Source organism: Lupinus angustifolius, unplaced genomic scaffold (genome assembly GCF_001865875.1).
Source record: "Lupinus angustifolius cultivar Tanjil unplaced genomic scaffold, LupAngTanjil_v1.0 Scaffold_32_86, whole genome shotgun sequence".
NCBI classification, from domain to species: domain Eukaryota; kingdom Viridiplantae; phylum Streptophyta; class Magnoliopsida; order Fabales; family Fabaceae; genus Lupinus; species Lupinus angustifolius.
This window is the reverse complement of record NW_017720731.1, coordinates 49,286-74,744: the sequence shown is the minus strand read 5'-3', so window position 1 is coordinate 74,744 and position 25,459 is coordinate 49,286. Positions and strand designations below refer to the sequence as shown.

Below are 25,459 nucleotides of genomic sequence, written 5' to 3'. Positions count from 1 at the left end.
CTCACTGATCCAACCGTTAAGAATAAAGTACCAGAAGCAGTGAACTTGTTGTCCAAATTTCAGCCCAATCCAACGGTGAACGAAGGCACATCGCAAATTTCTTACAACTGCTATATGTTCCTGCGGGTTGAGTTCTTTTGATTTCTCTCTCACTTTTCTAATTCCTCTTTTTTGCCTCAACTGATTGCACCCACTTACCACATCTGACCTATATCCATTAAATTAAGTGGATAAATGGACTTTGTCTAATTGGGTCTTTCTCCATATAAGAAGGGAGCCCAAAACCAATAGTACATGTTCTTTCAGCCATTAGTGTAAAGAACTTATGACTTGTATTACTGTCTATAGATAGTTGGTCTTATGATGTAATCTATTTTTTATATATGGGCTAGTTTTCCTTCTACTGCATTTAATATGTTAATTTTTCTTAGAGAAAAAAAATGAGAATTCTACTAAATTTGTTTATAAAATATATAAAAGAAGGAAATTGGTCTTGAAAAATTAATTCAAATTTCTCGTTTGAATCCTCATTTTGTTATTTTGAAAAATATGAAATTTTTTATTATTATGATTTAATATGATTTTGACCGGTATTTTATAGTTTTAATTACATGTCTAATATAATTATTATATTGTATCAATATGATAATCAATTCACAATTGAATTGACCAATACATTATTTATAATTATGATTTTTTAGCTTGATAAATTTGATTAACGAGTTGAACTTATGCTAAAAATTAAGTACATTAAATAAACGAGCTGAATATGAGCCAAATAGAGTTGAACTCATTAAATTCACGAATTATATTTATTATTTTTTTCACTAACATTTTATAAATACTAAATTATTTAACCTATTACTACCAACAAAATCTGTCGTCCTTCAAACTAATTGGATATTTAAAGTTAGTATTGGAAGAAAAAAAACGTGTATGAAAATGTGTTCAACACGTCAATAACTGTACCTACATTTTCTGGTAGTATCATTTAAGACTAAATTTTAATTAAAATTAAATTTTTAATATGTTGTCAACTTTTTATTACCTATCTCTATATAAATAGAGGTCTTTGGTGTTGGTGCTTATACCTCAATACATACGAGCAGACCTACTTGCTATTGCCATGCAAGCACCACTCACAGAAACAAAATGATAATGCTACATAACACATTATCGCATAACAAGTGCAAAAAATTTCAACATCTGATTTTTCACATACTCATACTCAAATTATGTTTTCTCAACAAATGTCTATAACATGTGATGAGATATTGAGATGTAAGTATGTGACTTGTAATATATATATTACCAGTATTCTCTACAACTTTTAATAACTTAATAAGTTCTGATGATAACCATAACAACTGAAAAATAAAATGAAACTGACCAATATCGAACTACAGTTACACCTTTAAGAACATGGAAATCTCTAGCTCTACAAAATCAAAGTCCCCATGAGACAACACTTTTTGGACATTTAACAAAAATAAATATTTTCATTACTTACACAAATCAAATTATACAATATTGGGCAGCTCCAAATAATTTCAACCGGTCAGAGATTGATTACACCATGTTTAATTGAACTAAACATATATCCTCACCATTTCTCACAACCCAAAAAAACCTCATTTTTCTTCATCTCTTTACCCCTCCTATATACATATATAACATTCTAGATCAGTGATAACCACAAACTCCTTGCTTTGCTTACACAAAAAATAGCAAGGCATACAACAACTCACCATATGGCATTCTGAAGTAGCAGTAGCGAAAGATCAGTGTCATCTATGTGGAACAAGAATGAATATGAATAGTCCCAGGTAAGATGCAGAATCAATAGTCTATATGTAATTGTCGCAGTTCAGAATTAAGTGGTGGGATAGAACTTATAGTCTCACGAGCTAGATTCCTTATGTCCTCCCGTGTACAATCCCAGGAAATCCGAACAAGCTCCCGAAGAGCACCTCCGCTGATCATGTCTTTTGCATTCAATTCTGTAATATTTAAATTTTCTGTATGAGTTTTCACAAAAATGTACTTTTAAATAACTCAAAAATACGACATGGGAAGTCCCATTACCATGCTGTGCCAAGTGGCAGAGTGCAAGCTCCATGTGATGCTTTATTGCTGCAGCTTCATTATTAGCATTTTGTACTATCCATGGAAGTGCGCCATCTTCTATCTGTCACTTTTTTTACCTGTGAATGCAAAATATAACTCAGGCCACAAGCAAAAACCTCCATAACATTAATTTGTCTTTGGTGTTAGAAATATGGTGAAGCTAGAATGGGGATGTGGCAACAAAAAGCTTAGACACGTAAAATTCACCTTAAAGTTAGACAATTGCACCTATACTTTCATTGCATCAGCCAAATAACAACCTAGTCCATTTTCTATCTAATTTAACACATAGTCAGTATGACATTCTCATCATTGACCATCAAACACTGACAAGGATGAAAGCAAACCTTGACTAGAAGCTAGAGACTCGCATTTAGCAAAGTTGCCAATTCCTCGAGCAACTTGTGAAAGAACATCCGGATGTCCACATCTTACAATTGCCAGTAAAGCCTTAATAGCTCCTTGAGATCTCAGCTTCATCAATACTTTATCTGGTTGAACAATGCAAAGACAATATTGACTAGTTCATATCTAGTAATGTAAATATAAAGAATAATCATGACATCTTTAATGGAAATACCACAAATGAAAGCAGTCTTTTAATACACCTTGGTGAGATACTAGCTATCTATTTGATTTTAGAGGAAAAAATGTATGCACTGACAGTGTAAAACTTGTTAAATTTATATATTAATTATCATTGACTCTTCAAAAAAAGCAATATAAATGAATGATGAATGATGTATTGTCTGTATATAAATCTTTACACTGACAGTGTATAGATATTACATTCTGGTTTTTATGGGTACTCATTTCATTTTATGTTCATATGAATAAGGGTTCTCGGTCTTAGATCCTTTTCCTCTCTCTACAGTACACACCTTAATGTCACACTTTCACCAGAATGAAGAACAATGACAAAAAACTAGAACCAAGGTTTTACTATTTCATGGACACTTGGTGAGTTCCTAATACATTTCATAAAGACTACCAAATAACCACTACCAAACGTTTCAACTTTATTTTATATAATTTGAAATACTACACAAATTCTTCACACATGGTGCTCATCAACTGATCAGACTAAGAAAAATTCAACCACACACAGCAACACCAGCGATACTCAAATGGTAGTGAATGCTGGGCAGTAAAGTGCTAAATGCTAACGAAAGTGAAAAACGAGTTTTAGCAAAGATGAGAACGTTGAGGCCAACAGAGGCAAGGTGAGAAAAGTGACTTAAAAGAAAGAAAGACTGATTGAAAAGGGTAAAGGAAAAACAAAGAAAACCCATTACAAATACCTTGATCTAAATGGATAAATTGAAATTTTGCTCTTTGATAGAGCCTGTATTGTTTTAATTTTTAAAGCATATAGCTGAATTCACCTAGTAGGATAAGGTTTGGTTGTTGATGTATACATGCAAAATAAATCTCTCCAGACAAACAGACTACAAAATGCAGCATCTACAGAAGGTTAATTCTGATTACATGAATGTGAAATATAAAGAATATTACCAAGGTCACTAAAACATTAACAGATAGGAATGTAAATGATTCAGCATTAGGAGCCAAAGATGTCATCATGTCTGTCTTAATAATTAGTTCATTACCAACTTTCTCTCAAGTATTCATTCTAGTGTTCTTATTGGTATCTTATATATATATGTATATATATATATATATATATATATATATTACACTCAACTAAGCCATCAAATTCACTTTTATCCAGTGGCCTGGAATTTAAATATTCTATCTCCCCTGTTTTCTCTCCTTTCAACCCAATTATCAATTTCATATTATTTTACATCTCCCGCTATTACCATTTTCTTATCATTTCTCTCTCTCCATTATTTTACTATTGCTCCTCCCTCCTCATTCACTGTATTAACCATTCTTACTCCACTGCTGCATCATAAGAATTATAACACCTATGACCTATCCTTCTCCCCTCAAAAACTATTACTACCACTGCCTTCTTCATAGTTTGTCTAATTTTATTTTTCATTCAATTAAAAAGGACAAATTTTGATAACTCATTCCCTGAACCACCATTTTACAGTTCCTCACTGGACCACCAAAACAATCTCGAGGGCTCGAAGCCGCCGTTCAAACCAGACCACCACGTCAACAACAAAACAGCCAACCTTGCATCCACACCGGGACAGCAACCACCATCATCACCATCACTTTGGCGCATCCAAATCGAGCTTTTTTGCGAGCCACAACCCAGACCCTAGTTCTATCATCACATGTCTCCGTCACCAGAAATCTTGTCGCCGTAAGAGTATGGTGTAAAATCATCATTTTCTTCCTTCAATTCACTACTTGTACAAGAATTACCACTTTGTGTTGGCAGTCCACACAAATTTTTATTCTTAGATCAAGTGTAATGTAAGGGAGGAAATCCCTATAATAAAATAAAATGGATTGCAGTGATTGAACAAAGAAACCTCATAACAGGAACTAAAGAAAATGAAAAGAACGAAGTCAGAGAATCCGTGTGAAATAGAGGCAGTGCTGCAGTGGAAGAGACATGCATGTGGAGGATAAGAAAACAAGGCATGTGACTTTTTAATTAAATGTTAATGTAAACCATTAATTTTAATCTATATATATAAATATATATTGGATATTTAGCATCATGAATGACTAAAAATCAAGTAAATATACCATTTCCACGTAGGTTAGCAATGGCCCCAGCAACCATTCGAAGAGTTTGTGGTTCTACAGCATCAGATGCAGTCATTGATAATAAAGTAATTCCTCCTTCGGCCATTATAAGTTCTTGATTGGCTTCTGAAATGGAATATATCAGAACTAACACAGTAGATAAATCGTGAATGCACAGAACTGATAATAATTACTTAAATTAGCAACAGTAACAAATTATGAAGCACAATCTTGTTAACATTTTGACAAAATCTGCTAATCAACGTTCACCATTCATGGCAAGATTGGCAATTGCCCCTGCGGCAATTCTGCGAACAGTTTCATCCTCATTTCTACTAAGAAGCACCAACAAGGAAGTAAGACCACCAGCTTCAACAATACTTTTTTGATTTTCCTCTGCATATTATATTGAGACAAATTACTATACAAAATATTTATATAATACCAAGAAGACTGTATCTGAAAATATTTGGAAGTCCATGGTATGAATTTTTTTGGAGATCATACCAACACAAGTCATTAAATTTAAGCATTTTGTGTCAATTATACAACATGGCAATAAAATTAGAGAGATGTAAATTGCAAGATTCAAATATGATGGATAAAATGGTGAAGTGTATCAGGTACCATATGTTATAGAAAGGTATTATTCAAGCTTAAGGGGAAATTTTAACGCACAACTATGAAATCCGCAATATTATATGGACTGAATGTTGGGCGGTAAAATGTCATAAAAGATAATGAACTCACCTAGCAGAGATGAGAATGTTACATTAGATGAGTGGACACACTAAACAAGATAGGATTAGGAATGAATGCATTAGGGAGAAAGTTAGGGTAACTCTGATTGTAGAAAAGATCCTAGAAACGCACATTAGGTGGTTTGGCATGTGTAGAGGAGACTCTTAGAAGCCCCAACAAGGAGAGTAAATCAAATAGAGGTTAGTTCAATTTCTAGAGACAGAGGGAGGCCAAGAAAAATCATAGGCGAAACAATCAGGAAAGATTTAGAGATCAATGTTTTGTTGATGGACATGATTTATGACAGAGCATTATGGTTTCGTTTGATCTATATAGCCGACCCACCTAGTGGGACTAAGGCTTGACTCTTGTTGTTTAGTATGAATATAGCGAAGATCCACGAAAAATGAGGAAATATTCTGGTAGAATGAGACCAAGTAAAACAATAAGAATGAACACCCTTCCCCAACATTCATCCCCAAGAGAGACCATTTGTTTAAGGAATGGGGATCTTAACTCACCTCCTCATGCCCAAAACTAGAATTAAAAATGGATTGGGCCTAACTCAACCCTAAAATAGCTCAAGGGGAGGATTGTCTAAGTCATTACATGGGATACTTTGCCTATATACTCAGCCAGTGTGGGGTACAAAAAGGGAACATCTATCTTAATGAGAAGCAGATCCATATAAGACTAATGTATGACATTCACATGAATGCCAGATATGGAACATGTCAAGAACCATTTAATCCTAGATGGATATGTCTGTAGGTCCATTTGGTTTTTATTTATATCTCTAACAAAACAGGGTGACAATGCCACTAAGGAGTGGTAAATTGAACATTGTAAATTGTTGGTACGGACTGGACAAAACATAGGATAAACATCTTAAAGATTTGAATATTCTGATCAAAACAATCTCACCAAAAAAATTACCATACTGATTTTTGCATGAATTTCCCTTTCCCAATGTTTGTATATGTTGGATTTAGTTTAGTATTTTGAATTGTAGCAATTTAAACTCAGATCCATCCATGCATCTTGGAAATATTATTAATGTACTTAGGAAGAAGCAATATCATTAAACTTCTTATGAATGTAAATTGTATTCATTACTTGATAAAAAGTGCATTTTAATATTATTTCTTCTTCAAGTTTCCTTTTCTGATTGGCCTCATCCTCCAACATGCTGCAAAACTTTATAATCTCCGCATCTCCTCCTGCCTGGCACACAAAAAAGTTCACCAGTATACAGAAATCAATGCTTGTAAAATAAAGCAAGAGAAGTTTATCATCTAACTAAAATTTACCTCTGCCCTTGTGTATGCTGACTTTTTAGATTTTCTACCTCTTCTTCAGCTGCCTTTCTCCTTTTGCTTTCATTTTCAAACAGCCTTTTGACTTCAGCAACTTCATCTCCAGAAGATAGTGTATGTCCCTGTGCCAATAAAAATAAATAAAGAAAATACCAAGAAATTAAAATTTTCAAATTGGATATCACTAGCTATGCTATTTCAACAAATCAATTGTCAGGCTATAACATGAACATCTGGAGCAGTGAACAATAAAGTGTTAGTTAGAATATTGTGTTTCGCACAGGTCATGAAGACCAAAGCAAACACAAATGAAGTCATCCTGGAAATTGTTAAGGTTTCATCTCAAAACTAATTGGTAATTAAAGAAGTAATCCAACAGGTATTTAAACCATTCTTGAGATAATTAGGTAGGCAATGTAGGACTTATTTTCCAACATGTCTCCTCCACAGAAGCCTATAGAACTAGGCGATTGATTACCTCTGATGACATGTTAAGGTTCTATCTCAAGACCAATTGGCAATGAGAGAAGTAGTTCAATACATATTTAAACATTCCTGAAACAGTGATGTATGCGATGTGGGACTCACTTCCTAACACAAAATCCTAAAATAGGAGATGGTGTGTGATAAGGCTCAACCCAAGCCAGCAATTGTTAATGTGCACAAAAGAGGGAAAAGAAGAGTTTGGTTAGAATAACTAACTTTACTATTGTACCCTTAGGTAGTTAGGAGGTTATGCGTCTATAAATAGAAAGTGGTCGGGGGTAGTTACTTAGTTTTTTGGAGTTGAATACTAACTGATTGTGGAATCAGTAATCTTGTGGATCGTGGGATCCATTGTGACTCTACTACTTCATTCTCTTGTTTTATATTCAATAAAATCTTGTTTAGAACCCTAGCAGAATCAATTTGACTCTAGTTTAGGAGCAATTCCTTTCAATTTCATTCTTCTTCATTTGTTTAGGATACCAGTGTTTATCATTGGTATCAGAGCACCATTCTGGTGCCTGTTGGGAGATCCACCATAGCTGCAGAAGTGGGTTTTATCGCATGGTCTCAACACGAGGTATAGCTAGGGAAAACGATAGTTGGCTATAAGAAAGGGACGAAATGTGCAGAGAAAGGGAGGAAATACGCATGAGATTAGAGTTGAATGAAGCCTGCACCCAGAAGACTGAAGAATTGTTGGTTGTCATAGCCACCAAATTAGTTGTAAATCAGGAGGAGAATTCTTTACGAGAAGGCAGTGAAAATGAAGAGGAGGTGGATAGTCATAAGAGGGATCAGATTCCTGATAGGTGGAGAAAGTTAGAGGTTCCTATATTCGCAGGGGAGGATGCATATGGCTGGGTACAAAAGTTGGAAAGATATTTCTCTGTGAGAGCCATTTCTAAGGCTGAGAAGATGAGAGCCATCTTGGTTGCTCTAGAAGGTAGAGCTCTCAGCTGGTACCAATGGTAGGAGGGATGCAACCCATCACCTACGTGGGAGAGCTTCAAACTGGCAGTAGTAAGGAGGTTTCAACCTTCCATGGCCCAAAATCCCTTCGAATTATTACTGTCTTTAAAACAGGAAGGGGCCATAGAAGCATGTGTTGAGGAGTTTGAGAAGTATGCTGGTGCATTGCGGGGAATCAGCCAGGAGTTTGTTAGAGGGGTATTCTTGAATGGGCATAAGGAAGAATTGAGAGTGGAGGTGAGATTGTATGAATTAAAGACTCTAACAGAAGTGATTCAGAAAGCCATTCTCATTGAACAAAAGAATCTGGTGGTGAGTAGGAAGACTCAGGTAGGGTATGCAAGATCCTCTGGGTCAATCAGGAGTAACTCTTATAACAGGGCGGTTACCTTGGAGCCTTCAGCAATAGGAGAGAAGGATCATCCATAGGAAGTGTAGTTGCACCTTCCAGAACTACACAAGAGGCTAGTAGCTCTAAGGCTGCAGGGGAGTATAGAAGGTTGACTAGTGCTGAAATAAAGAAGAAAAGGGAAAGGGGATTATGTTTCAGGTGTGATGAATCATTCTCTAGGGAGCATAGGTGTAAAAATAAGCAATTGAGCATGCTCCTCATGGCAGAGGAAGAGGAAGTTGAAGGGGAAGAGGAAGTAGGAGCTGAGGTTGAAACCTTCAACTCATTGCAACTCTCTTTGTATTCCATGAAGGGTTTAACATCCACCAAGTCTTGGAAGATAGGGAGAATTCTGGTAGGACAACCAGTGGTCATAATGATTAATTGTGGTGCCTCACACAATTTCATCTCACAAGCCTTGGTACAATAGTTGCAGCTACCAGTGGAGGACACCAAGGCCTACATTGTGGAGGTGGGTGATGGACACCATATTGCTTGCAAGGGGAGATGTTCACAACTCAAACTTTGTATGCAACAATTGGAGGTAATTCAGGACTTTTATCTGTTTGCTTTGGGAGGGGTGGATGTTGTTTTAGGGTTGGAATGGCTTGCCAGCCTAGGTGAAGTTAGTGCTGATTTTGGTAAAATGAGGTTAACTATGAGGAAGGGTGACTCAGTGACTACCCTGGTGGGGGACCCTGCCTTAACTAGAGCAGAATTGCCCTTAGGATCCTTCATGCAGGTTTTGCTAAAAGAAGGAAAGGGGTTACTCCTCCAATGTGACCCTTCTTCAGAGATGAGATAAGAAGTAAGAGTTCCACCTGAGTTAGAAGGTGTTTTGCAGCAGCATCAAAAGGTATTCCAGGACCTTCAAGGATTACCACCATCCAGGAGCCATGATCATGCTATACACCTCAAGGAAGGATCTGAGATCCCTAATCTCAGACCTTACAGATGTCCTTATTATCATAAGACTGAGATAGAGATTGGTGGCTGAAATGTTGGGAGCAGGGGTGATAAGGCCAGCATAAGCCCCTATTCTAGTCCCATCATCTTGGTAAGAAAGAAGGATGGAGGGTGGAGATTTTGTGTAGATTATAGAGCCCTTAATAAGATTACTATTCCTAACAAGTTCCCTATTCCTTTGATTGAAGAGTTGTTGGATGAATTGGGGGGGTGTCAAGGTGTTCTCTAAGCTGGATTTGAAATCAGGATACCATCAGATAAGGATGAGGCCAAAGGATGTGGGCAAGATTGGTTTTAGAACTGATGAAGGCCATTACGAATTCCTAGTGATGCCCTTTGGATTGTCTAATGCTCCCTCTAATTTCCAATCCCTTACGAATGTGGTCTTAAAACCTTTCTTGAGGAAGTTTACCTTAGTGTTTTTTGATGATATCTTAGTATATAGTCCTGATTTGGAGTCTCACAACCATCATTTAGGGACAGTTTTGGCCTCGCTGAAGGATCATTCACTAAGAGCTAATTTGAAGAAGTGTAATTTTGGACAGGCCAGCCTTGAGTATTTAGGGCACATCATTTCAGAAGGGGGTGTGTCAGTTGATAGTTCTAAGGTGGATGCTATGAAGACTTGGCCATTACCTACTAACATTAAGAGTTTGAGGGGGTTTTTAGGGCTTACAGGGTACTACAGGAGGTTTGTACAGCACTATGGGAGGGTAGCCAAACCCCTCACTGAGTTACTCAAGAAGGATGCCTTCAATTGGACTGCAGAGGCTACTATTGCTTTTGATACATTGAAGGCTGTTATGGATGATCTACCCATGTTGGCTATCCTTGATTTCACTAAGCAATTTGTGGTGGCGACTAATGCTTCTAGTAAAGGGTTAGGGGCTGTACTGATGCAGGAAGGCAAGCCCTTAGCTTTTTGGAGAAAGGGGTTATCTTGCAAGGCTCAACAGAAATCAGTGTATGAGAGAGAATTGATGGCTTTAGTTCAAGCCATTCAGAAATGGAGACATTACCTTATGGGTAGGCATTTTATTATCAAAACTGATCAGAGGAGCCTAAAGTTCTTGACTAATCAGAAGCTATTCACTAATGAACAATTCAAATGGACTGTGAAGTTGGTAGGAATGGATTTTGAAATCTAGTACAAACCAGGTAAGGAGAACCCTGTGGCAGATGCCTTATCTAGGAAACTCATGTACTCTGCTATCTCTATGGTGCCTAATGAAGAGATAGAGATTTGGATTCAGGAACTACACTCACATCCTAAATGGAGAAGGATCATGCAAGGCTTGGTTGTCTCTCCTACTTCCCATCCAGGCTTTAAACTAAAGAAAGGAGTTGTACTACAAGGACAGGTTAGTCTTATCCCAGAATTCTAATAGGATTCCTATTATCATATATGAGTGTCATGAGACTCCTACAGGGGGACATTCTGGTTACTTTACCTATAAGAAGTTTTCCAATTTCTTATTTTGGGAAGGTATGAAATCAGATATCAAGGCATTTGTGGAAGGTTGTGATACATGCCAGAGGAATAAGTATTCTACCTTGACCCCTACTGGATTGCTGCAACCTCTACCTATTCCCCAACAAGTGTGGATGGATATCTCTATGGATTTCATAGGAGAGTTACCTAGAGTAAAGGGAAGGGATACTATATTGGTGGTGGTGGACAGCCTCACCAAGTATGCCCATTTCTTTGCCTTAGGGCATCCTTATTCAGCAAAGGATGTGGCTGCTATTTTCTTAAGGGAGGTGGTCAAGTTGCATGGTTTTTTAACTACTATTGTCTCAGACAGAGATCCTTTATTTCTAAGCCAATTCTGGAAGGAGTTGTTTAAGATAGCTGGAACTCAATTAAGGCTAAGTACTTCCTATCATCCTCAATCAGATGACCAGACTGATGTCACTAATAGGTGTTTGGAAACCTATCTTAGATGTTTTGTATGTCCTAAGCCTAAACAGTGGTTGGATTGGCTGCACTAGGCAGAATTCTGGTTCAATTCCAACTACAACAACTCAAGTGGCATGACTCCTTTTAAAGAACTGTATGGCAGAGATCCACCTATGTTACTAAAGGCTGGGGTTATACCATCTAAGGTAGAAGAAGTAAACAAGATGTGTGACCAAAGGGATGAAACCTTAATGGAGCTAAAGGATAATTTGGTCAAGGCACAAAACAGAATGAAACAAGTTGCTGACAAACACAGAAGGGTGGTGGAATTTGAATTAGGTGATTGAGTGTTTCTTAAGTTGCAGCCTTACAAGCTTAAATCCTTGGCTGCCAGGCCTTGTGCTAAATTGGCTCCTAGGTATTATGGTCCTTATCAGGTTATGAAAAAGGTAGGCCCGGTGGCCTATGAGTTAAAGTTGCCAGATCATTCCAGAGTTCATCTAGTTTTTCATGTCTCCTTGTTGAAGAAGGCCCTCAAGCCTCATCAACAACCTCAACCTCTTCCTCCTATGTTGAATGAAGAGCTAGAGCTAGAAGTATTACCAGAAGCGATTGTAGGAAGCAGAGAAGATAATTAGGGCAATATATAAGTGTTGGTCAAGTGGCAGAAACTTCCTGACCATGAATGCACATGGGAGTCAGCAGCCAACTTGCAGGACCAATTTCCTAGTTTTCAACTTGAAGACAAGTTCAAATTTGAAGGAGGGGGTATTGATAAGGCTCAACCCAAGCCAACAATTATTAATGTGTACAAAAGAGGGAAAACAAGAGTTTGGTTAGAATAACTAACTTTACTATTGTACCCTTAGGTAGTTAGGAGCTTATGATTCTATAAATAGAAAGTGGTTGGGAGTAGTTACTTAGTTTTTTGGAGTTGAATACTAACTGATTGTGAAATCAGTAATCTTGTGGATCATGGGATCCATTGTCACTCTACTACTTCATTCTCATCTTCTATATTCAATAAAATCTTGTTTAGAACCCTAGCAGAATCAAGTTGATTCTGGTTTAGGGGCAATTCATTTCAATTTCATTCTTCTTCATTTGTTTAGGATCCAATGTTTATCAGTGTGAAATAAATAAGCAAGGCAAAACAATTCAATTCTGTTAATACCTCCTTTAATCTACAGCACTACTATATTAGCATACTCCAAACACATTCTAAATTAATTGAATTGGATGTTAGAAAAGTGAAAAATGCATTAACTCCATAGTCTATGAACAACCTGTTAACATTCTCGCTTATGGGGAGTAGGCTATGTGGACCAAACAACGCCATATAACTTTAACATATTATGTCCATAAAAAATCATTGATACATAAATCTTTCTTAATGGTTTTACTATAGTTTTTCTTAGTTTCCCTTAGTCTCTAGTAATTGGAGTACCTTGAATCTTATATAATTTCCTTATTAGGGCTTCTACAATTTTCCTGCACACGTGCCCAAACTATCCAAGACGTGATTATATTATCTTTTCTACAAAATGTGCTACACACTCAATCTCATATAACATTGTAGGTTTTACAAGTTGTGGGGTAAGATTTTCCTTAAAGCTTGATGCTTAAATGACATCTATCTATCATATATAACACTCAAAGCACCACTCCATTTCATCCACCCAGCCTAAATCCTATGGTTAGTTTACATCTTCTATTTTTCGATCGTTTTATATGATTGATCCAAGAAAATTAAACCATGTGACTTGCGATATGACATAATCTCCAATTTTCACCTATCAAATAGGATTTATGCTCCTCTTGCAACACATACAATCCAAACACTTTGTTTTACTTTGACTTTAACAAAAGCCATGTGCTTTCAAAGCTCATCACCACATTTCTATCTTCCCATCTATTTTCTCTTTCGAGTCTCCAACAACCTGGACAATATCAACAACAAACAACATGTATTATGGCCTTGTCCCAACTCTTGAATAAGCTCAACAAGCAATCTAAGACCAATATAAAACAAATAGGAGCTCAAATTTGACATGTTATGTTCCAGAGATAATTTTTCCTCTTCACTTGCTAAGAGCTCATATTGGTGTGAACCAACATGCTAACCTTTGATTCTTTGACTTGGCTATTGCCTTCATGAATCACGTGTCCCATATCTCAATTGATGAAATACAACCGTGCATTTTGACTGACGTACTCATTTCTACCCAAAGCATAAATGAGAAACAATATGTGCAGACTTTATGTTTGGGATATACTATCCATTATGGACAATATCCCACAGATTAGTATGTGCAAACTTTATGAAGAGTCTCATTTTGTCTTTCCAAGAATAGTAATCTTCACCATGAAAGGATGAAGGTATTTTCTTTAATGTTCCTTCTAAGATATATGTTAGACCCATTCGAGACTGGGAAGCCTCGAACTACCAGGGAGTTCCATTGTTACTGCGGCATATGAAGAGCAGAGAGTCACAAGTGAAACACCATGTCTTGAACCAAAACCTTAAGGCAATAGTTCTATGAGTCGTTTCCACTTATAAACTCTTTCACTCCTTCTCATATCCAATATGGGACTTCACACATGAATAAACCAAACAGTTCCCTCTCAAGTGCAGGTACCAGACACTTACTAGTCTACTCTCTTTAAGTCCACCATGTCTCAATCAAACCATCGGCTCTAATACCACTTGTTGGACCCGACCGTGACTGGGGAGCCTCCAACTACTAGAGAGTTCTATCATTACCAGGGCATGAGAAGAGTAGAGCACACAAGTTAGAAACCATGATAAAACTTAGTATAAACCAAAAGAAAGAGGCCAAAAAATTCAATGCAAGAATGACCCTAAACCATAATCAATGTGATTCTTGGCAAGGTTATAAGCACTCTAATTTATTGAAAAGAATAATACAGAAATGAAGAACTCTCACTAGGTCCAAGACCTCCCCTCTGGTTCCACAACCAGAGTAAAAAATTCTCAATTCACTAACTACCTTCCCTCCAAGTTAGTTCTCTATTAATAGGCTAACTAACAATTAACTGTTAAGGGTATTTTAGGAAATCTTTAACCAAACTTTCCTATTTCCCCTTCTATATATATTTTAAATATTAGGCTTTGGCCTAATCCTATCAATATCCTCCCCTAAAAGAATTAACTTGTCCTTAAGTGGAAATTCTGGGAACTTGCCCTGTATAGCGGCTGTCGATTTTCCTTCTTTTAGAAACACTTGCATGAAGGCACCATAAGCAAGTTCAGTCCGAGTCAAAGCAGGGTCCCTAACGATGGTGATTATAGAGCCCCCTTTTTTAGAGTTAATTTCATCCTTCCAAAGTCAACCTTTAATTCTCCTTGGCTGGCTAACCCTTCTAATCCCAAAACTAGGTCCACTCCCTTCAACTCGAACAAGTAGAAGTCTTGAATCACTTTTAGCTATTGCATATAAAGCTGAAGTTGTGAACATTTTCCTTTACATTGGATCACGTGTCCATCTCCCACCTCTACTATATAGGCTTGGGTCTCTGTCACCTTCAACCATAACCTGTCTACCAATTCGGGTGAGATGAAATTGCGGGAAGCACCACAATCTATCATTATCGCTACCAGACTCTCTCTTAGAATCCCTCCTACCTTCCACGACTTATCAGATGTGAGTCCTATCATGAAATACATGAATAGTTGTGAAGACTTGAACCTTTCTAATTCCTCCCCCATATCTATTTCATTATCATTGTCTTCCTCCTCATCCTCCAAAATGATCATTCGAAACTTTTGGTTTTTACAGTGATGATCCTTAATGTAAGGTTCATCACACCAGAAACATAAACTTTGTCTCACCTCTCCTGTATTTCAGCGCTTGTTATTTTCTTGAACTCCCCTCTTTTTGGCCCTACATATTATGTTGCATGGTTTGGCCCTAAACCCCCCACGGCGTTGCTACCCCCAAGGCTGACATTCTTCTTCTCCCATGATGCCTTTGATTCAACAGTCACGGTTTTAGTGTAGGGGTTGCTACGTTGACTCCCTGCACTTATATTGGAGTAACTATACCCTCCTTTCTTGTTCAACAACACATTATTTTGATCAATAAGAAGCACCTTTTGTATGATCTCCGCCAAAGAATGTAGTTCATACAATTTTACTTTCGCTTGCATCTCTTCTTTCAACCCATTCAAGAATATACCTCTAGCAAACTCCTGATTGATGGTTCTCAAAGCCCCTACATATTTCTCAAAATCCTCCACACAGTCCTCTACCGAGCCAGTTTGTTTAAGGGATAACAATTGCTTGAACGGTGAGTCCAACCGAAAGCGTCATTACCGGCGAATATCGATATCTCCAATTTCCGCCATTTCTCCCTCCGATTGACTCCTCTCTGCCTCGAATGCCACTGGTTGCCTCGCCTTCGCATAAGGAACTCTCGCAGTTGCGATTCTGGAAGATCTTGGCTACCAAATCTGCGATTTGCTCTTTGTGCTTCTTGGCCTGGGCTTCGGCGAATTCCAACCTGGTTCACATCTCCTATCTTTCTTGTTCCCAATCTTCAACGGATCTCGACATGCTTCTCGTCTTCATCAATAGCAGTGGAATTGAAAGTCTCAGGGCACCAAAATCGGTGCTCTGATACTAGTGATAAAATCTGGTATAAACCGAAAGAAAGAAGCCAAAGAATTCAGTGCATGAATGGCCCTAAACCATAATCAATGTGATTCTTGGAAAGGTTATAAGCACTCTGATTTATTGAAAAGAATAGTACAAAAATGAAGAACTCTCACTAGGTCCAAGACCTCCCCTCTTGTTCCACAACTAGACTCAAAAATTCTCAATTAATAGGCTAACTAACAATTAACTGCTAAGGGCATTTTAGGAAGTCTTTAACCAGACTTTCCCATTTCCCCTTCTATATACATTTTAAATATTAGGCTATGGTTTTGGCCTAATCCTATCACACCACATCTTGAACCAAAATCTTAAGGCAATAGTTCTATGGGCCTTTTCCAGTTATGAACTCTTTCACTCCTTCCCTCATATCCAATGTGCGACTTCACGTTTGAATAAACTCAACAATATATGATATGAAAGATTGGTCTCCTCATGTTGAACGAGACTATGACCGAGGAGCCTCCAATCACCAGGGAGTTCCATTCTTACCAGGGTATGGGAATAGTGCAGAGCCACAAGTGAGACACCACGTCTTGAACCAAAACCTTAAGGCATTAGTTCCATGAGCTTTTTCTAGTTAAAAACCCAACAATCTCCCCCTCAAGTGTGGGTACCACACACTTTCTGGTTCTCTCCCCCTTAAGTCCTCCATGTCTCAGCCGAACCATCGGCTCAGATACCATGTTAATGTTCCATTCCAAAACCAATTGGCAATGAGAGAAGTAGCCCAACATGTATTTAAACCATTCCTGAGACAATGAGGTAGGCAATGTGGGACTTACTTTCCAAAATGCCCCTTCCACATAAGCCTGTCAGACCAGGCGAAGGGTTACCTTGACCCATAACTCAATGGCATTTTTTAGCCCATGACAACCGGAAAGAAGTTGGGCTCTGCCTCTAATACCATGTTAAGGTTTGATCTCAAAACCAATTGGTAATGAGAGGAGTAACCCAACATGTATTTAAACCATTCCCGAGATAATTAGGTAGACAATATGAGACTTACTTTCCAACAGGTCTCCTCATACTATGTTCTTAAGATTGTTTTTCCTCTTCAATTGCTAGGTGTTCAAACCAATGGTTGTTTTTTGGTGCAAAGTGAAAGAGATAAAAGTACAAGAAAGGGGTTGTGTTTAATAGATTTTAGGTTCGAGATAAAATCATACATACTCTTCTGTTTAATAGTTAACCGTCAGGATAGTTGGTCTTTGACAAAAGTATGAGAGCTTTATGACCAAGTGGTTGAAAGTCTAACCCCTATTCTTTAGAGTTGAGTTTAATTTCATAAATTAAAATTGGGAATGTGCATTATCCATGCTTCATGCCCAAAGGACTCTTGCATGAGGAGGATCTTAGAGATGATAAATTATTTATGGGCTGTCACCTAAAAATTTAAGCCTTCAGAAGAGTTGGTCTTTGACCCAAATTAAGAAAGTAGTTACTTACCTTCAAAATAAAACTTTTCAAAACAACCCATGTACACAATAAAACGATTTAGGAAGACACTGATGTATGCTTGGAAACAGTCACAGTGTCACACATGTAATATCTCAATATCCACCATTATTCAGAAACAGAGAAATAATCGACTTTCAAAAGTTCCATAATAGTTAATATTGTTTGAAATGGAATACCTCTCCACGATCTTCCACAAAACCATTGCAATCATGTCTTTCTTGACTTAAAACCAAATTTTGCTCCAGCTGCGTCACAGATTCCATGTACTCCATTTGGCATTTCAATCTCTCCTTCTATAGGAAAGAAATCAGTATGAGACATTATCTAAAGATGAAAGTGGTTTTTAAAAAAGTATGCGTTGTAATAGTTACCACTAGCATACTCTACAGTTCTAAAATATAAAGTAAAGGTAGGTGTGCACCATGTCTAATCTTTGCTCCATAAGTACAATGTACTTGGAGGTATTCATGAACAGAACAAAAAATGCAATATTATTTTTTTTAATTTGGCGCTAGGCATAACCATGCCCATGTTGAAAACTAGTGACATAGACGATGTGTTTCCGACCTCTTATTGATAGGGGTCGGGTGTATAGTAGACCCCCTATTAGGCAAGTGTATGTTAGAAGGAATAAAAGACCTAACTAACTATAGCTATAAATAGTAGTTAGGATGCTTAATAACTCACTTTTGGAGATTCTGGAAATTGGAACTGGTTTAGGAAATCAGTTACGGGCAATTATTTCCTCTCATATACTTTTCTCTCTTGTATACACATTTTCCTTGAAATAATACTCATTCTCCGATCAAGGTCACATTGATCTTGTATCGATTCTTCTTCAATTCTATCTCTAACCTTTGATTCTGATCCAGTGTTTATCACTGGTATCAGAGCACTGATTCTGGTGCCCGGTAAAACCACGAGAAACCGCTGCGGATGAAGACGAGGAACATGGCGAGAAGTAACGAAGATTGGGAGCAGGAGAAGGAGGAAATGCGAGCCATAATCGATTTAAATGAGGTGAGAATGAAGAAGACGGAGGATCTTCTTGCGGCGAAATTAGGTATTCACACTGACGATGCCGGCGGCGATGAAGGTAGCGAAGTCGGAGGAGGCAATAGAGCAGAATCAGCGCGAAGAACCAACGAGCACTGGTGATGCCTGGAAATTCCAGTGTTTGTCGGGGAAGACGCGTTTGGTCGGACGCGCAAATTGGAAAGGTACTTTACTCAAAAACGTGTGACTGAAAGTGAAAAAATGCAAGCCATTGTTTTAGCTTTGGAAGGGAAGGCCATGAGTTGGTTCCAATGGTGGGAGAAATGTAATCCCAATCCGTCTTGGGAGGGGTTCAAGATAGCAGTGATTAGGTGATTTCAGTCGTCAATGATTCAAAATCCGTTTGAGTTATTGCTATCGGTAAAGCAGACCAGAATGGTAGAAGATTATGTGGAAGAGTTTGAGAAGTATGTAGGAGCTCTTCGGGGATTGATCATGAATTCACCAAGGGTATCTTTTTGAGTTGGTTAAGGGAAGAGGTGCAAGCGGAAGTAAGGTTGTTTGAACTTCATACTCTTACTGTCGTAATTCAGAAGGCGATTATGATTGAGCAGAAGAATTTAATCGTAAACAAGAAAGGAACCAATTTTTACTCTCGACCATCCAGTTTCCAAAAGAACAACTCTTTTAGCAAGGTAGTAACCGTAGACACAAGGGGCTCAATTGGAAGGAATTCTGACATCAGTGTATCCAGTGGTGACAAAAGCAGTGTAGGGTCAGCGAGTGTAATGGATGCAAGTCGGGCCCGAGGAGGGGGATTCAAACAACTCTCGGGGGCAAAGATACGGGAGAAAAGAAAAAAGGGATTATGTTTCCGGTGTGATGAACCTTATCGCCGGGACCATCGATGTAAGAATAAGCAATTAAAAATGCTTATTTTAGAAGAAGATGAAGACAGTGAGGGGGAAGGGCAGGATGAACCAAGAATGGAGGAATTTTCTGCATTGCAACTCTCCCTGTGTTCAATGGAAGGATTGACCTCGGCCAAATCGTGGAAGGTAGCAGGAAAAGTGGAAGGAGAGGAGGTGGTGATTCTAATTGATTGCGGAGCCTCTCACAGTTTCCTCTCAAAGGAGTTGGTTCGGAAATTGCACTTGGCAATAGAGGACACTCCCACTTATGTAGTGGAAGTGGGTGATGGACATAAAATTCGGGGTATATAATATTATAGTGTTTCAAAACTAAGATTTTATTTTAAAAACAAAGTATTTGAGCCATCATAGTGCTATTTTTTAATAGAGAATACAACAAACCTCTAACGTATCTGTAAAGCTCCTCTCAACCTCAGCAATACGACATTGTGCCTCCAAAGTTATTCTTTCCAATTCATCCTCAAATGCTTTCTGCTGCCTTTCATTTTCTGCGATAAGCTTATCTAGTTGTACCTCAAGCTTCCGAGACAAACTTTTATAATCGAACTCCTCTTTTATTTTCAGCATATTCTCAACTTTCATAGCCTGAGACATACATATGCATCAATGTAATAGCCATGCACATCCAATTATATCAAATGTCAAGAAAGCTTTTTTCATTTGAATTAATAATAATAATAATTAGTAAGATATATTATCGGGAGAATATCAGTAATAACTCAATAATAGTGATGAATTTCTAGAGTCACATGGAGGCCAAGAAATTTAGAGATCAATGCTTTTCTCAATGGACATGGTTTATATTAAATCATTATGACGTCATTCGATCCATGTAGTTGATCCACCAAGTGGGACTAAGGCTTGGCTGTTGTTGTAACAAAGATACTTCAAATTGTTAAAGGGAAATTAACTGGAAGGAAAATGCAAATTAAAACAAGGAAAATGAATAAAGCCTTAAAGCATGAATAACCCTCCCACAAGAGCCCTTTGGGCTTAAAGCCTTAAAGCATGAATAACGCACAGACCCACTTTACCTTCTATTAAAAATTAAATCAGCTATGAAGGATGGGAACAACAAGGATCGAATTCCTTACCAGTTGAGGACAAGACAACAACCTACTCTCGGTAATGGTTTACATATAAAGTTGTATGAATAGAAGCAATATACTAAAGTGCAGACATTCACAGATAAGAAAACCAACCCTTCAACCAAACAATAAGGTACTAGAAGTCTCCCCTCAATGACATGGAGATGGGCCAACGGTCACAATTAAGGAAGTCCTAACTGTTCCTGCAATTGGTTGCAAAACAAAAAGCAAGTAATATAGGAATAATGTCCATAAATAACATGAAATGAAGAGACACTAAGAGAATGATATCATAAACAAGTCAGACGAGGATGTAGGAACAATTTCCCTAAACCATAAATGACATCTTACTATTTTATGACAAGATGTTTATGAAATGAAAGCTAATAGCATGACATCTAACAGGACAGGTTAAATCATTTTACCACCAAAGGAGTCTTTGAGCAACCTAGTAAGCTTTGAATCACGAAATGGCACATGTGTGCTGTTTTCTGCTAGAGCATTAATGCATTTTCCCAGTGTACTAAGTGAAAGATTGATAAATTTAGCCTCTTCTAGCATGTGCCCTTCACTTCCTACCAGGAAAAAGAAGAGGCAAAGTTTAATATTAACAATAAGTAATATAAATGCATATTTGCACACACACAATCTGAAGTGCAGTTGCTATAAACACCTGACTTATGTATACGCTCAGATCCTGCCAAATCTACCACAACCAGCTTGCTCTTTCGAACAAGTGGTTTTGAAGGTTTGGTTAAATGAGAAGCATCATCATTTTCGGAAAAAACAATATCTTCACTTTCCACTACACATCTCTTACATGTACCTATACAGGAACAGAAAACTTTATCAAGATTTGATATTTTTATGAAATGGAATACAATGGCTAATAGGATATCTTGATTGATGATGACATGTAAAAGATAAATAAAAATTGAACAGAATAGAGTTCATTATTTCACCATCAGAGTAGCATGACTACGAGATGATTCAGTATTCAACTTATTGTTAGCAACAATTCGATGAGCCTCCCCTACTCTTAGCAACTCCAGAAAGCTCTGTTGGGCCCTGATTTCTACAACAGTTGCCCCAGGAAATGACACCTCACCAGTTCTTGGATCTTCAACTATGGGAATATTATCATTTACCAGATTAAGCAAGTCCTGGATAGTCTCTATGTAAAGCTGCAAATTTTGGAGGGCCAAAATGATTAAAAATTTCAGCAAAAATTAAAATAGCCAGGGAATTTGGCATAAACAGAGAACATGCATGAGCATGATCAAACCAAATAGACCATAAACCCAACAGTTATATAAGATCTGTATAGTGCAAGAAGTATGAAAAACAAAGCATGCTTATGAAGTGAAATGCAGTAGTATACTTAAATGTATACAACCTGCAGATATGAGACAACGATAGAATCGGTTATTGGAGAAAGGTCAGCTAAGATATCCTCCATGGAACGAACCATGACACCACGATCAGAGGTGTCTTCTTCCCACAGTTGTCCAAGAGTAAAAGTTTTCCCTGTTCTAGTTTGACCATAAGCCATAACAGTCCCGTTATAGCCATCAAGAACACTCTACAAACCAGATTTCAAAAGACATGTTTAGTCATAGAACATTTAAAAATGTGAGTCTGGACAACCCATACATGAAGCCAGTGTATTACCACCAAATAAAGATGTTTATCTTATCAAATCTTAGATGACAAAGTAAAGGATGTTCTTGAACAATTATGAAAAATACCATTACAACATACCTCCACAACTGGCTTAGCTACAACTTCATAAACACGCTTCTGTGATGCAAATTCAGTTAGCACGTCTTCAAACTCATAAGTGTCTGAATCCCAGTTGTTCTTCCGAAGCTTCAGTCTTTTAAGCTGAAAGATATTAAAAGGGGGGAAACAGGAAAAAACCTTAAACAAGGCTTGTGCACAACAAAGTTGAAAAGGTATATCTACAATCTAAGTAAAATGCAGAAATATAGAGACATTTGAAAAAATGCACCTCTGGTTGTAATTCAACACAGTCAGCAAAATCAGCATCAGCCATCATTTCTTCAGTATTTCGAGGTCTCAATCTTACAAATACTCGAACTCTTCCTGTCACTGTAAAAAAACATGACCAGAAAATTATAACAGTATCACATTAACAGAAAGGACAACTGAAAAGAGAAAGATTTCAATAGCCACATTCTCTTCAAGAATTGACTTCCAAAATGAATATGATCCAAGTAACTAAGTATAAGGGCATTACAAGGAAATTCAAGGCAACATCTACAGTTTACAAACATATTGGTCAATGGCCATGAGTGCCCTTAAACCCTATAGCTTCACATTCACAAACTAAATTGTTCAATAGCCTTTTCCAACATCACCAACAAATCCAAAATCTTCTCTACCAAGTGCCACAGGATCATGAAGTCATGAACCACATATAGGTTTGGAGTTAGACAAGGAACTTGCATTTAACATAGAGGCTCTACCTGAACCCTCTCATGGATTAGATTTTAGAGTACGTTATCCTCTACATAAAGAGGAACCAGAGCCAGCTTGGTTCACTGCCATGTGTAGATCAACAGCTCTTTTCAACCAAACAGGTCAATTCAGCAGCTCTAGTCCCATATCAACTCAGTGTGAGACAGGGCTCTATTCTAACATCACCTGGTTTCAATTAAGCCCACATAACTTATTTCCCAGATATATATATATATATATATATAAACAATTTCACATCATCTGATTTTCTGATCTTATTATCCAGCCAAAATATAAATCTTCATAAACAAAAGATGTAGTAGATATTCGCCTTTGATAACAAACTATGCATCTAATATGCTACTCTGAGGCCTACTTTTCATAGAACGAAGCTACATGTATAGTCCAGATGTGGATTTGAATATAATTTCACAATTTTCATCTAAGTGACTAATTGAAGGCCCTTTGCATAAAGATAACACTTCCAAAATCTGGATAAGGAAAGTGTTCAATTTCTTCAGAATTTAAACATTGAACATCCATTTTTGCTGTTTCTTTAATTGGTACAAAGGTTAAATTGAAGTAACCAGCAACTTAAATCACTTACCAAAATAAAGTCTTTTACAACAAAATAGTTACCTATGAACTCAAAAAGAGATGCTTCATTAGAAGGAGAAATGGAAGGAGCATGAATTATTCCCCTTAGAAGCAACAAAAATTCAAGGCACGCATGATGCAAAGGAAAAAGAGCAAAAATATAAAGAATAAGAAGCAAATAAATTACATCAAAATATGGAGGAAGACCCTAACAGAGTGAAAATTTACAAACGCAAAACCTCAAAAAATAAAATTTCCATAGTACAACTTAAATATAAAACCTTAACAATCCAAAGCTTTAACAAATCTTGAACTCATTCTCAAACTGAACTATGTCCATTTTATCTTCAATCTTAATGGCAGGTACATTACCTTTGGTCCAATGCCACGTGTCTGCTTTCTGATTAATAATCTAATCTAAAAGCTAAAACTATACAGACACAAATAAAATAAAATAAAAACAGATAATTAGTTTGAAGACTAAAACATAAATACCAATTATTGTCGTAGAGAAATGTTCTTTCCTAAATCAGTGTAACAAGTCAGAACTGTCATAAAAGATGAGGTTTAATTGAAATCATAACAATATAGCTGTGTAGGAAAATTGGAGTGATACAACTAATGTCTAGTATTTATAGCAACATTCCCTATCACAAACTCTTTTCAACCAAGTCATACTATCAGGCAGTGTTTGGACAAAATGGAATAACTATTTTGTTATATTGTCGTTGTTAAAATTTCGTCTCAAAATCAATTGGCAGTGAGAAGAATAGTCCAATATATATTTGAACCATGCCTAAGAAAATGAGACAAGCGATGTGAGACTTACTTCCCAATATGCCTCCTCCACGTAAGTCTGTCGGACTAGGCAAAATGTTATCTTTAACCCATGATTAAAGTGTATCTTTTGGTTCGTGACAATCAGAAAGAAGTCGATGCTTCTAAGTCTGATACCTTGTTAAGGTATGCCTCAAAATCAATTGGCATGAGAGGAATAACAAGTATTTAAACCATGATGTGAGACTTACTTCCCAACACTCATAGTGTAGTCCATTCTATTATTATTATTATTATTATTATTATTATAAGAAATTGCACAATTATAGCATCATAACAATATGGCAATTAAGGAAAATCGGAGTGATACAACTAATGTGTAGTATTTATAGCAACATTTCCTATCACCGACTCTTTCAAACCAATTCATACATACACAGCGTTCGGACAAAATGAAATAACTATTTTGTTGTGTTATGATAGTATACCTTCGTATATTATTATTATTATTACAAGACTTCCTTTACTATCGCGATGAGGGAATCATGTAACTAGGTTTTCCTAGTTCCATTTTATAAAAAATGAATGTAGGGACTAACCTCCTCCGTGAGCATTATTTCGGGCGGGAATAGCAGCGGGGTTGGCGCAGCGGCGGCGGAGGGAGGAACGTGAAGAAGAGGAGAGGCGGGTTCTGAAGTTGGAGGTTAGTCTGTGAGGTTGAGCGACGCCGTTTCGATGGAGGGTTAAAGTGGAAGCCATGTGGGAAATGAAGTGAGGGAATTCAAATGACAAGTTTTTCTGTTTCTTGTGGTTGAAGAAGGGGAGAGTATAAACTACTGGATAGGGTCTACGTGCTGTGTGGTGGGATCCACGCCGATAA

General features: G+C 37.3%; 1 protein-coding gene and 1 pseudogene across 1 annotated transcript in view; one reads left to right on the top strand and one right to left on the bottom strand.

The window, feature by feature from the left end:
* Window positions 1-25,459, top strand: part of LOC109338663 — a 39,957-nt gene that overhangs the window by 6,019 nt on the left and 8,479 nt on the right. The window lies entirely within an intron of this gene.
* LOC109338661 lies at window positions 1,486-25,459 on the bottom strand (annotated as a pseudogene).